At 42.0% G+C, this 12,450-nt stretch overlaps 1 protein-coding gene across 4 annotated transcripts in view; it reads left to right on the top strand.

The window, feature by feature from the left end:
• Positions 1–227: 227 nt before the first annotated feature.
• LOC136578651 (transmembrane protein 176B-like) overlaps positions 228–12,450 on the top strand; it is a 62,324-nt gene continuing 50,101 nt past the window's right edge. The window contains exons 1-2 of one of the 4 annotated variants that reach the window (XM_066578849.1): positions 301–329; positions 5,320–5,395. The gene's annotated coding sequence lies outside the window, so the exon portion shown is untranslated. Of the gene's footprint in view, positions 330–5,298; positions 5,396–12,450 lie in introns of all 4 variants that reach the window. The other 3 variants (XM_066578854.1, XM_066578846.1, XM_066578852.1) reach the window with 3 other exon arrangements.

The raw sequence follows: 12,450 nt of genomic DNA, 5'->3' as shown, positions 1-12,450 counted from the left end.
GATAAATGATGACGATGATGATGATTATTCTTATTATTTTGCGTCCCCGCCAAAAAATAAATTATTAGAAGCTAATCACCAAATGATATGTAGTCCACAAAGTTCCCAAGTGTGTTTTACAAATATCACGCCCCGTACAGCTAAGTTGGCATAAAAAAAAAAGTTATGGCTTCAAAAGAATTGCCTGGCCCTTAATGCCCAAAACATGTACAGTATCAAGGGGTTAAAGGCACCTCCCTCCCTGGTGTTTACAGTAATACCCAGCAGAACAGATCAGCCTTCCCGGATGCAGAGGCACAGAATTCCTGACTGCGTCTGAGCTGAGAGGGGTAAGTCGTATACGGTTTGTTAATGGTAACTATTGCGCAATAATTATGTGATGATTTATAACTTGTAACAAAGGAAAGATCGGAGGAAACTTCTCACTGAAGTGACTGTATATAAGCTGTGCTCACGCCATGTTATATACGTACACATCCATGTGCATGGCTGATAGTCACATCTGCGTTGGAACCTCTGGTCGGAGCCGTGCGGCCACAGGGATTCCACTTTCCTGCTTCATTTGGGGATATGTGAAACCACTATCAATGTACATAGCCCATCTAACCAGAAAGGTCTCTGTGCGCCCATTAATTAGTCTTAAGGTCCATTTAGACGCAACAATTATCGCTCAGAATTTGTTAAAAGTGGCGAAAGTGAGCGATAATCATTACGTGTAAACGCGCGCCTATCATGCCCTTTTCGTTAGTAATTCGTTCATTGTTGTCCTTCAGTCCGCTTAACATCCAGCGTTTGGCAGTTCGCTTTTCGTTTTGTTTAAATGAAAATCGTTCAGTCGTTTAAGGATTTTTAAACTCATTTTTTTACCTTCACTGATGCACACGCCTTCAAGCAAACTATCGTTCAATTATCGTTTATCGTCCATTTTTCAATGATAATCGTTAAAGGGGTTGTTCTGCGCCGAAACCGTTTTTTTCTTTTTTCAATAGGCCCCCCGTTCGGCGCGAGACAAACACAAGGGATGGGTTAAAAAAAAAAAAGTTTAGTACTTACCCGAATCCCCGCTCTGCGGCGACTTCTTACTTACCTTACCAAGATGGCCGCCGGGATCTTCACCCACGATGCACCGCGGGTCTTCTCCCATGGTGCACCGTGGGCTCTGTGCGGTCCATTGCCGATTCCAGCCTCCTGATTGGCTGCAATCGGCACACGTGACGGGGGGGAGCTACGTGATGACGCGTAGAAGGGGCGGAGCCAGAACGCCGCTCGTGCCGAGACCGAAGAGAAGGGAGAAGACCCTTCGGCGCAAGCGCGTCTAATCGGGAGATTAGACGCTGAAATTAGACGGCACCATGGAGACGGGGACGCCAGCAACGGAGCAGGTAAGTGAATAACTTCTGTATGGCTCATATTTAATGCACGATGTATATTACAAAGTGCATTAATATGGCCATACAGAAGTGCTTACCCCCACTTGCTTTCGCGGGACAACCCCTTTAAGTTTAAACGGTCATCTTTAAAAGCAAAACCATCAGTCACTTTTTATCGCTTAAACAAATTTTTGTCTGAATGGGCCTTTAGTGGTGTAAGTTGTGTTTTATCAGCTCTATTGTTCCAAAGCAGCTCAGGTTAGAAAACATTACATGAATAAGGTAATGACAGGGTTTTGATATTCATCCAACTCTAGGATAGGTATTACTTTTGTCTTTATGGGTTTTAGTTGTTATTGGCAAAGGAGTCTGAAAGTACTTTTAGCATGTAGAAACGTCATTAATTTGAGTGTAAGGAAAACTGATGCAGTGCTAAATATACCGGTTTTTAATATTGTTTCAACAACCATTATAATGGCAGTACAGCCAGTATTGCCTGCAGCTGCTAGGCTGAAAACAAAAGGTGCCTGCTGCTGCTTACTGTACTGCCACAATGGTACCCATATACTGTACTTTTACATATGAAGAACAGGCCCCACACATTACCGGGTCTGTTTCTTCCTCCAAGGTAAACTATATGAGCCCTGAGTGAGGCCGCTCTCTCTATAGTTCTCTCATCCTCCTAGCGAGGTTATTTAAACGGCCTGTTTGTGTTTCTGGTACCAGCTGCAATGGAATTTATTTTATGTTGTCTCCCACCCCCGAGTCCTTGGCAGATTGTTTTCCCTCTCTTACCTACCACCATTCACTGTGATGACGTTCCTTTCCCCAGCCCACAAAGCTCTGCATCATCAACAGTAGGTCGACGGGGATCAGTCACCAGACACCGTTACTGATTAGCTGTTCTCTGGGCCAGTTCGCTTTGTACTGAGCTGATTTTTGCAAGATGCGGAAAGCTCCGTTCCCAATGTAGTGGCCAGGCTTAGTATTGCAGACCAAGTTCCCATTAAATTCAATGTCAACTTGGCCTGCAATATCAAGCCAGGCCACTGCAATGGGAATAGTGGTCTGCTTCCTGCAGAAATCATCTCAGATGCATGAGCATACCAGCCCAGATTACAGCTGATCGGCCATCTATCTTCACAAGTGGATAACCCCTCTAAATTGACAGTTAAATGGACACTAACTATTCACACAACTTGTAGCTTCTGAGTGTATAATCAATCTTTTAATATACTTGCATTAAAAAATGTTTTACCTCTTAAAATCCAGTTTGAAGTGCCTGCCACTAGGTTCTCCCTTCCACTACCTTTCCAATCCACTGCCTGTTCTAAGGCATTTAGCTTCTCTAGTAACAGGGACAACAAGGACAATTACGACTAGCAATAGAGGTGCGGGCATTCAGATTCTGCCTTGCAGCTGATTGGAGCAGGGCTATGTAAAGCATCATGAGAAGTGTGAGAGAGGAGGTCCCGACCAGTAGCCTACTGGCAAAATGGCTGACTTAAGACACGTCCCCCACCTGTAAGTGGCTTACAGACAGCAAAGCAACAGAAAAATCTAAATATTTGCATGGCAAATGGAATTGATAGACCTCAAACTAGGTGTAAACAGCTGCAAGGCAGTGGCCAATGAAGACCTGGGCTGATTTAGAAAATTTGGGGAAAATTCAGGTACACTTTAGTCACTGTTGACTAGAGACAAGACTGGCCTAGATAAGATTTAATAAACACTAAAAGCATAACAAAGCAGATATAAAGTTTTAGAGCTAGGCAGAGTATGTGGGTCATTACAACGTACTGTTGTGTTATCTCGCCACCAGAAGTTAGGCGTGGCAACATAATTCAGCAGGGTTGATGCCTGTAGTTAGTGATTGGCTATCCCTGCTGGGCTCTCGGCTGTGATGTGCCGTGCAGTCTGTTCTCCCCCTGGCCACCCTGGCACCGGCAACACTGTCATGCAGCTGTAGCGCCGAGATCACCCCAGCGCTGGCCACACTGTCCTCCCCGCTGATGTAGCGGCGAGATGCAGCTGCTGAGGGCTACTCCGCTCCCCTGTGCGTGTGTCGCTAGCTGTCGGCATCGGCGACCCTGACAGCTGGGGAAGGAAGCACATGGGGGGGATGCGGCCGCTGAGGGCTACTTCACTTCCCATCCGCCTCTCAGCAGCGGCATCAGTCACAACTGCTGAAGGGAGCAGAGGAAGGAGAGCAGAGTAGCCATCAGCGGCCACATCCCCTAAAACTACGGAGAGCTGCGGAACAGCCTCATTAAGTGTGGTGAGCGGCGCTACAGCACGGGGACAGAACAGTGTTGCCGGCAGCGTCATGGCCAGGGGGGAGGACAGTGTTGCCAACGGTGGGGCACTGATCTGTGTCTGCATGACATTTTAGAGCCGAGAGAGCAGCGGGGACAGGTAAGGCAATCAGAGCCGACAGGGCAGCGGAGACAGCCAATCACTAACTGGGGGCGTCAACCCAGTTGAATTATGTGTCCACCCCTAACTTCAAGTGGCAACATAATACAACAGTACCCATTACAAATAGCGGCAGGCTTGGCAAGGTGTTGAGTACTCCTGGAGTAGGAGATGACGTGGGATTAGGAGCATAAGTGGGACAAGACCAGGTGACTTGAAGTGCACAGAGTCGGATGGAGCCAGCATAAACTGTCATACTAATTGACAAACAAGCCATGACTGAGAGAACAGGAAGGGGTTTATAGCAAAAGCTTGATTAAACAACAGATACAGGTGAATAATGAGAGTCCAGGCCTGGCAAAGGATCTGCTGTTTGCAGTGACCAGGAATGAGTAAAAAACCCTCTTGCGCTCCAGAAAAGTTATTGATATCATTAATATTTAATAACCCCAAACATGGGGATTAAAACAGACTGACAATGATCTGTGGCTAACATGCAACGCGTTTCAGCGCCCTTATCAAGCATCTTTGCACATAACAACATCCATTTGGCACTTTCCCATATCCACTGGTTTATTTGAGCCGCTGTTTGTAAGGGGCATGGTGCTCGTGCAAGTGCTACAGCCACTTCAATGTTTACATCAGTCTCAGACCTTCATACTTTTCATAGTGGCTGTTCATGGTATTGCAGTGAACAGGGGCGTAACTATAGAGGGTGCAGGGGATGCGGTTGCACCAGGGCCCAGGAGCCTTAGGGGGCCCAAAAGGCCTCTCTTCTACATATAGGGAGCCCAGTATTATGAATAAAGCATTATAGTTGGGGGCCCTGTTACAGGTTTTGCATTGGGGCCCAGAAGCTTCAAGTTATGCCTCTGTGCAGCATGGTTTAGGTATGGGTACAGGTACAGATACAGATAGAGGGGGGGGGGAGCAGGTCACCTTTTGTATCAGGGCCCCTGAGCCTTTAGTTACGCCCCTGGCAGTGAAGTACCATTCATTTTAACGGACCAATGCTGCCATACTCAAAACAGTTGCTACAAAAGCATGGCATTCTGAGTACGAACCAGACTGCAACCTGCTCTAAACATTTAGGAGGCCCCAGCACTGGCACAAGTGCCACAATCAGGTCTGCAGATCATGGCCTATTAAATAGATCCTTTAATTTTTTTAAGTGAAAATGTATAGCTCTTATGCAGTTCAAGGGTGACTTTGGGCCCCTTGTTTGCTTGGGCCCCTAACAGCAGAAGAACTTGTACTGCCCTGTTAGTCTCCTGCACATCGTCAGTCTAGTAAGTGGAGCTATTAACTTAGAACCACCGGACTTGAGTTACGTGGCTGTTGATATTTTCTGGCTTATGAATTTAGAAGACATTGAATATTATCAGTGTCAGTCCTTCATGTATATAACCCTTCCTGAGTGCTTGAGGCAGATGCTCCGCCTGACCGCCCTCCTCTAGCTACACCCCTGGGAATGGACTTTACTTCCTCTACTTGTCTTCTGCCTTCCTCTTAGCTAGGTCTGTGGTGTTTACAGCATTTACCAGCAGAACAGATCAGTCTTCCGGGATTCAGAGGCACAGAATTAATAACTGCGTGTGAGCTGAGAGGGGGTAAGTATGCTGTCTGCTGCCAGGAGTTATTGCGCAATAATTATGTGATGATTAATAAGTTATAACAAAGGAAAGATCGGAGGAGACTTCTTACTGAAGTGACTGTATATAATCTGTGCTCACGCTTTGTTATGTACGGTGCTGGTCTATCCTTTTTTTTTAAAACTCTTTTTATTACAATTTTTTTCAAAAACAAAGCATATCATCGACTCAGATTACGATACAAAAAAAATTGCGTAATCAAATTACATTTACATCTTTGACACATCTACATGTTGGATAATTGCATCGCAATGGTTAACAATTATATATATATATATATATATATATATATATATATATAGCACATTAGCTTTAATTGTCAACATAAAACAAAATAAAATAAATAAACAGTGGACATCTAAAGGTGGATATTGAGAGTGTAGTTTAGTGTCTCTGTGGTTTTTCTTTTTATTAATTTACTGTATGCTATGGCGTATCAATATACTAAAATTTCTATTTATTGCCTGAAAATATTGTCTTCTCATCTTTAATAATATTGCTTTATGTTATTTTTAATATATCTGATCCATCCGCTCCTGCTTGAGTGTGTACCAGGATGTGTTACTAAATGGGAGCATGCATTGTATGATCTCATTTTGGTCCATGAATCTTTATATGAAAACTTGCCATTTCTCAAAAAATTTCAATGCTTGGGATTCTGCACGTTTTTCTGTCTCAAGTTTTAGAAGGTGTTTTAGTTGCTGTATGATATATGGTCAAAAGCTCTACCAACTCCCTGCCATCGAGGGTTAGCGTTAGGGATTGTTTAGCTGCTAGCCTTACATTATTAAGTGTAAATTCTTGCATGTTATACCTGTAACATGCAAGTATTTAAAACTAATAATGTAAGCCTAAAAGAAAATTATCCCTAACCCTAACCGTCCACGGCAGCCTAATCTCTATACACAGTGTGCTGCTAGGACCTTTGACACGTCAGCCTATCGGGAGCTACAGGTGTAACGGGGGCATACCTTCATCCAAGCCCTGTCAAACCCATGGCTTCCGGTGGCGTCAAGATACACCAGTACCGTTATGTACAACCTTCTCTAAGGCTGAGAAAAATCAGCTATGTAGACAGTGATCAATGTTCAATGCCAATCTAACCGAACAGATCTCTCTGTATCCACTATCCTTTAGATGTGTTGATTGACCACATTTTATTTATAGTGTTGGATATTATCAGGGCTGTAGCTATAGCGAGGCGCACCCACACAAAAATAAATGGCCCATTGTTAGGTGCGGGCACTGTTACGTTGTTTGCATTGGGACTCAGCAGCTTCAAGTTACACCTTTTGGATAGTTCTGAAAATAATAAAGAACACCCAGTCTTGATGGTAGAGTGGACGCCACATTGAGAATAGCAGAGCAACAGCACAGACGCCGACATTTAAGCCTAAATGCCCACCCATAGCTGGGGACCTCATCAGCCCATGTCTATCCCTAAGCAAGATGTCAGAGCGGGCGACCATCCAGGACGCGCATCAAAGAACGCTATTATCAGGGTGGCACCCAGTCTACCATCAAGACTTGGCGTTCTTCATTATTTTCATTATGTCTCTGAATATTCTTCTAGTATTAGGCTTCTGACGAGGCAGGTTAGGGTATACTGCTGGAACAAGTAGAGGTAATAAAAGAGCCAGAACAGTGACAGTTCAGTATTTTTTATCAGACTAGTTCCTTTGAGATTGATTTTAAGACTTATATATATGCAGGACTACTACATGAATAGGAGTACCTAGGGTCTTGTCTATGGGAGATACAGGGAATCCAAGTTCTGTTATAGGGATAGAAGTCAGGGATCATCTGTCTGGCTGCATGACTGGGTGGAAATAGGAGTGCTAAAAGACACCCCTTCTCCCTCTCTTTCATATGAGACATGAATTGAATCAGTCTGTTTGATGCATTATAGTATTGTTGGATTTATTATCAGCTAGATTTGATTTTTAACATTTTCTTTAAATGAAAGTTATGTTTTAGAATTTTTCTCTTCTCCTACAGTGAAAAAGGTATTGAACATAGATGACTATTCCTTTCAGTGAAGATATTAGTATCATGTCAGGGTGCATATGATAATTTTTTTATTCCTCTTTGGGAGTGGAGGTGAACAAAAAAAGCACAATTCTGATGTATTTTACATATATATAAACATACACATACAATATACTGAGGGTGGACAAAAATATGGAAACACCATACGAAATGCGTGCCTTAAAATCGGTCTCTACATGTTTTATTGATATGTGATTTATAATCCCATGTAATTTAAGTGAACATCTGCCCGAACAACAAGGTGCCGTTACATAGTAACATAGTATGCAAGGCTGAATAAAGTCAAATGTCCATACAGTTAGGCTGCCTGTCCACGGGTGATATGTCACTACATTATCCACGGCGATAATCCGGCCGTGGGTAACGCAGAGAATGCAAAGTGCAGCCCGACGTCCACGAGTGGTGAATCATAGCGATTCTCTGCTTGCAGGATTGAAATCGCGGCATGCTGCGATTTGCCACGATTCTCGGCGGTGAGCTCATCGCAGAGACCTGTCAGTGCTCCCCCCTCCTCCCACGCAGCGGAGTATCGCTAGCGATATTCCATCTCGGCCGTGGACAGGCAGCCTTAAGCTTGTTTCCAACCCCAATCCTTGTTGATCCAGAGGAAGGCAAAAAAAAAACCCAGTGAGGCAGAAGCCAATTTACTCTATTTTGGGGGGAAAAAATCCCTACTCCATAACGGCAGTCAGAATAATCCCTGGATCAACATTTGAAAGTTCCTACCTCACTCCAAGACCCGGATCAACAACCCTTCTGGTTATTTAATATCTATATACCGTCACAGTCCTAGGTTTAAACAGAACATGGGAGAGATCCTTGTATCGTCCCCTCATGTATTTATACATAGTTATTTGCTCACCCCTTAGCTATCTTTCTTCCAGGGTGAATAATCCTAATTTTGATAGCCTCTCTGGGTATTCCAGTCCTCCCATTCTGTTTATTAATTTGGTTACCCTTCTTTCAACCCCCTCCAGCACTGTACCATCTTTCCTGAGCACCGGTGTCCAGAACTGTACACAGTATTCTATGTGGGGCCTGACAAGTGCCTTATATAGTGGGAGGATAATGTTCTCGTCCCTCGCCCCATACCTCTTTTAATGCACCCCAAGACTTTATTTGCCTTCGCCGCAGCTGACTTGCATTAGTTGCTCCAGTTAAGTCTACAGTCCACTAGTACCCCCAGGTCTTTTTCCATATCACTTTTCCCTAGCAGTACCCCATTTATTGTATATTGGTAATATCCGTTTCTCCTGCCCATGTGCATAACCGTACATTTATCAATGGTGCATGCCATGGTAACGGACTGGACATGGACACGCAAATTTTTTCACATTTTTTTATTTTTTTAAATATATTTTTGTCTGAAACTTTAAAAATAGCTATAGGTAGTTAAACTTTGCACTGTGACAAATGTATCTATGTCATACCTACCTCCTAACTTTCTATCAACTCTTAGTACATGTGACTTTTAGTAACATACAGGACATGCAAATGAATAGCAATTGCAGAATGCTTGTTTTTTCCAAAACTTCTGTTCTCCTAGTTAATATATAATCAAGACTCTTTCGCATTATTTTCACTATACTCTTAAAAGATTGTTTGTTTTGTACTTGTTCTGATCTGTTAGTTACAAACACCCTTAATTTAGTTTTTCATATGGTAACAGACAGGACGAACTGGTAACAGACAGGACGTGTTTGAATGTAAACTTACTAAAAATAAGAATAATCTTTTTTTTTTTAGGTGTTTTATTCAGTAACCGGTAACTGCAATATATATGAACCTTATAAGACTTAAATTAAGAACTTTTGTTGTAAATTATAATGACAAAACGATTAATTACACTTTATTGGTAACAGGCCGGACATCTAGTTGGTGGGCTATTGATTCTACTATAAATTACATAATATAGCAAATATAATAAGTTACATTACCTCACTGGTCACATGTGTTAGTTAAAAACATCTATTCACTTCTATACTGAAATGCAGACTGAATAAATCTTTCTCTTCAATCTGTCAAAACTTGTGGAAACACGTGGAAACTTGCATAGTCAAGTTTGAGTGCAGTATTAGATATGATTTTGTTAGAAGAAATGTTTGAGAATAGTAAAATATTCTCTCTAAAAGAGTCATAAAAACATAAATCATCAAAAAATATTAACATAAATATATTTAGATTTTTTTTTTTCAAAAATTCCCTCTATAAATGGAATGACCCCAATGTTGAACTTCATTTGCGATTTTTCTACCCATTTATTACCCCCCCCCCCAATGCTTTCTATCTCCGAGTCAGTTCTTTACCCAGATACACACGTTTTTCCCCAGTCAGAGCTGCCTCATTTTATATATTAAACTATTATTCGGCACTGTGTCAAATGCTTTAGAAAAATCTAGCTATGCGAAATTAATAGACTCTCCCAGGTCCAGCCTAGAACTTACTTCGTTGTAGAAGCTTATCAAGTTGGTCAGGGGTTTGAGCCACTCAGCTGCTGTTACTAGCTGGCTGACAAAACCACCCAGAGCAGGGCAAGAGGTGAAGTAAACACAAATTTGGCAGGAAAACTATCAGCCAAGCAGGAGTAAAAAGGGCAGCTCAGGGCTAATGATTAAAATCCTATGCATTTCATATGGTGTTGTCTACCTCCTGTATATGTATGTGTGTGTATATATATATATATATATATATATATATATATATATATGTGTGTGTATATTAGGGTGGCCCTTAGTTATATGTAATTTTGCGAAAGTTAAACTTCTGCTGCTCCCACCCTCTAATCCTGTTCCAATCAATAGAAAACGGGGCTGTGCAAAACTTCAGCTCAATCGGATAACTGTTATGCGACCTTCAAATGTTTCTATTCCATTTCCATCGTTAATAGTGACATTACTTTTAACGCAGGAAAAGTACTGCATGTAACCTTATTGTACAGTCTGCAAATGTATGTTAAATCAATTGTAGCGCCGACTTAACTTAGCAATGCTAATTAAATTAATGAAAACTTGCATTAATTTCTATTACTAGTGCTTACAAGTGATTATAAATAAAATAACTATAAAACTTTTATCTGAAAAAATGAATTTCCGAGTGAAAATTTCAAAACTTCATGGTCGATCAGGGTCACCTGGCATTTGTCCAATTCAGCTAAAGTCTTGCACAGATTGATTTTTTGTTGATTGGAACAAGATAGGGGGGGGTAGGAGCTAATTTTTTAGAAAGTTGAAAAATAAGAGCCACCCTAGTGTATGTATGTGTATATATTATATATATATATATATATATATATATATATATATATATACACATACATATATATATATATATATATATACACACATATATATATATATATACATATATATACATATATATATATATATATATATATATATATATATATATATATATATATATATATATATATATATATATATATATATATATAACACTTTATTTTCCCTAGTGGAACTTGAACATGCAATTGTCCATTAAAAAAATGTTGCACCAGATGCTAGGTTATTCTTGTTTGCACATGTATGATGAACAATGATTAACTATATAAGGAAATGAAGTTGCTTTAAAAATGATGTGTGACGCATGTTGTATTGTATTGTTTCTAAGAGGTTTCTGAGAGACTTCTGTTTTCACTGACTTTATTGGCTTTTATTGATCCTCACTCTTGTTTACTATGCAAATAAGGAGGATGCAACAATGCCTCTGCAGCGCCACCTATTGGACAGCAGCATTTCTGCAAATCAGTGTCCAAATCGAGCATGAATGGCCTTATAAGTCTCCTCACTCACCTTCTAGGTGCTCTCCTTAAGGAGTGATGATACCCCTTCCGAATCACGTCAAAGGCCTCTCATTAGCCCAGACAGAATCGTACTGCACACTGATGAGGGGCAAACACCCCAAAACAGCTGTCTGTGTATGGATTTTGGCTTGGTTTTCAATTCCCAATTATTGTTGCAAAGACCTGTATAAAGGGTCGGACATTGAGGGCTTAGTCACATGGGCGTTTTTACCCGCATAAAAACATCCGTACTGCGTTCGTCAAAAAAAAAAATGCACCTACAAAAGATAAAACATATGGGTGGCAATGGACATGGCCGCGCGTTTTTTTTACTTGCGTATATGGGCGCGTAAAAACGCCCGCGTGACTGAGCCCTGATTTGCAGGAATGCTGCTATCCAATAGGTGGCGCTGCAGAGGTATTGTTCCATCTTCCTTATTTGCATATATTTCCCAGAGGAGAATGAATAGCCTTATAAGTCTCCTCACTCACCTTCTAGGTGGGTATTATTGTATCTGTACGCCACCAGAAAGCTAGGGGTTTGACAGCGCTTGGATGCAGGAACGCCCCTGTCACACTCCTGGCTCCCGATAGGTTGATGTCTGTAAGGTCCTAGCAGCACAGTGTCTTCAGATTTTTGCCGGCCCTGGACACTTAGACTTATGGATAGGGGTTATTTTCCACTGAGGGTTACATTATTAGTTGTAAAAAGTTCCATGTTACAGGTGTAAAATGGAACCATGTACAGTTAATAATGTAACCCTCACTAGAAAATAACCCCTAACCCTAACCATCCAGGGTCGGCAAAAATCTGAAGACACACTGCTGCTACAGGATGCTGCAATGTGTACCTGCTGTCCCCCTTCCATCTGGGCTACCCAACCTCTGGGTCCAGTCTGAAGTGAGACTGAGAGCGGGGAGCAGCAGCACTGAGGAACGGGTGGACTGCAGTGTCCTTTGCCTGCTGCATCAGCATGATCTGGATGTGTTGTACAGCCACGACACTCTCCTGCTGCAGCTGCCTGAGCATACACTCAATGTCCTGCTGCCACCTGTCGGGAGACCCACCCCCTGGATCATCAGCAGCAGCTGGGACATGGGCGATCAGCAGCAGCAAGGGGGAACCCTGGAGATCAGCAGCAGCAACTGGGACAAAGGTGGATGA

The sequence above is a fragment of the Eleutherodactylus coqui genome, chromosome 1 (assembly GCF_035609145.1).
Source record: "Eleutherodactylus coqui strain aEleCoq1 chromosome 1, aEleCoq1.hap1, whole genome shotgun sequence".
NCBI classification, from domain to species: domain Eukaryota; kingdom Metazoa; phylum Chordata; class Amphibia; order Anura; family Eleutherodactylidae; genus Eleutherodactylus; species Eleutherodactylus coqui.
The sequence above is the reverse complement of the archived record's forward strand: the minus strand, read 5'-3'. Positions and strand labels throughout refer to the sequence as shown.